This window comes from Mus caroli, unplaced genomic scaffold (genome assembly GCF_978045245.1).
Source record: "Mus caroli unplaced genomic scaffold, Mus_caroli_1 scaffold_5, whole genome shotgun sequence".
Taxonomy (NCBI): domain Eukaryota; kingdom Metazoa; phylum Chordata; class Mammalia; order Rodentia; family Muridae; genus Mus; species Mus caroli.
This window is the reverse complement of record NW_028227260.1, coordinates 127,388,403-127,390,211: the sequence shown is the minus strand read 5'-3', so window position 1 is coordinate 127,390,211 and position 1,809 is coordinate 127,388,403.

Sequence of the window (1,809 nt, the reverse complement as noted above, 5' to 3'; positions counted from 1 at the left end):
TCTAGAAAGATAAATGCTCTATGTTCTTTTTTTTTTTTTTTTGACAGGGTTTTTCTGTGTAGCCCTGGCTGTCCTAGAACTCACTTTGTAGACCAGGCTGGCCTCAAACTCAGAAATCTGCCTGCCTCTGCCTCCCGAGTGCTGGGATTAAAGGCATGCACCACTACGCCTGGTTCCATGTTCTTTTACTTGTAGATCATAGCTCTGAATCTTTAGATTTGAGTGAGGTAAGTGAATAAATCAGGGAAGTAGCAAGGGATCATGGAGAGGGGCAATAAAGAACCCTAGAAGAGTGGGTAGTAGAAGTCTTGGGGTAGTATGAAGAAGGTAATGGGCAAAACAGGGAGACTTTAACTGGGGAAGTGAGAGAAAAGATAATACAGGGGGAGAGGAAGGACGGAGTGATAAATAACACCAAGGATGTGTGAAAAATCCACAGGGGAACATTATAAACTTACTTAAAATACAAACACACATATGTATTATATGAAACTATGTAAAAATAATGGCTGGTACTAGCAGGAGTGACATAATGGCTCTGTGTGTGTGTGTGTGTGTGTGTATTTTTAAAATTAATTATTCCATTTGTTTACATCTCAAATGATATCCCACTTCCTGGTTACGCCTACACAAGTCCCCCATCCCACAACCTCCCCTCCTCCCTCCCCTTTGCCTCTATGAGCGTACTCCCCCTCCCACCCACCCTCTTCTGACTCACTCCTCCAGCATCCCCCTAAGTTGGTGTATCAAACCTCCACAGGACCAAGGGCCTCCCCTCCTATTGATGTCTTGTGTAGTTTTAATCGAGTTATGCCATGGGATGATGGTGCTTACATCAAGAGCCATGTACTAGCTAACCTCAGTGCCAAGCATGGGAAACTTCCTTTTAAGTTGTTAGTCAGGAGTTTACAAGAGTCTCCTAAATCCATATGCACTATTGCCATTGCCCTTTGTTGTCATCCAGAACTTGAAGGTAAGGACCCAAGAGCATCTCTGGCCCCAGTATCCTTCTATCATGGGGCATCAAGTCTCTACAGGATTAGGCAATCCTCTTCTATTGAGGCTAGACAAGGCAGCCCTCTGCTACATATGTTCTGGGGCCTTGTACCAACCCATGTATGCTCTTTGGTTAGTGGCTCAGTCTCTGGGAGCTTCCAGAGGTCCAGGTTAGTCGACACTGTTGGTCTTCCTGTGGGGTTGTCATCCCCTTCAGTTCCTTCAATCCTTGCCCTCTTTTATAGGGGTGCCTGACCTCTATCGCATGCTTGGTTACAAGAATCATGCTTGGTATCTGCATCTATCTCAGACAGCTGCTGGGTAGAGCCTCTCAGAGGACAGCCATGCTAGGCTCCTGTCTACAATCACATTATAGCATCAGGAATAGTGTCAAGGATTGGTGCCTACCCATGGGATGGATCCAAAGTGGGCCTGTCATTTGGAAGCCCCTCCTTCTGTCTCTGCTCCATTTTTGTCCCTGCATTTCTTTTAGACAGAAGAAATTTTGTCTTGCGCGCGTCCGACTCGACCAGCAAGAACAATGCTGCAACAGGATCCTTCTGCATGCGTTTATTGGGAGAGCTTGATTGCAGAGGCGAAAAGACCCTCAGCCCAGCCCTGGTGCTGCTTTATATAGGCCTAGGAGAGGCGTGTCTCACACCCGGATTGTGTTGTGTTTGGTTGATGCTTACAACCTCATTTGCATTCCTACATCAGATTGGTTACTTTCTCTCTTATCTGATTGGTTACTTTCTCTCTTATCTGATTGGTTACTTTCTCTCTCTTCTGATTGGTAAATTTCTCTCTCTTCTG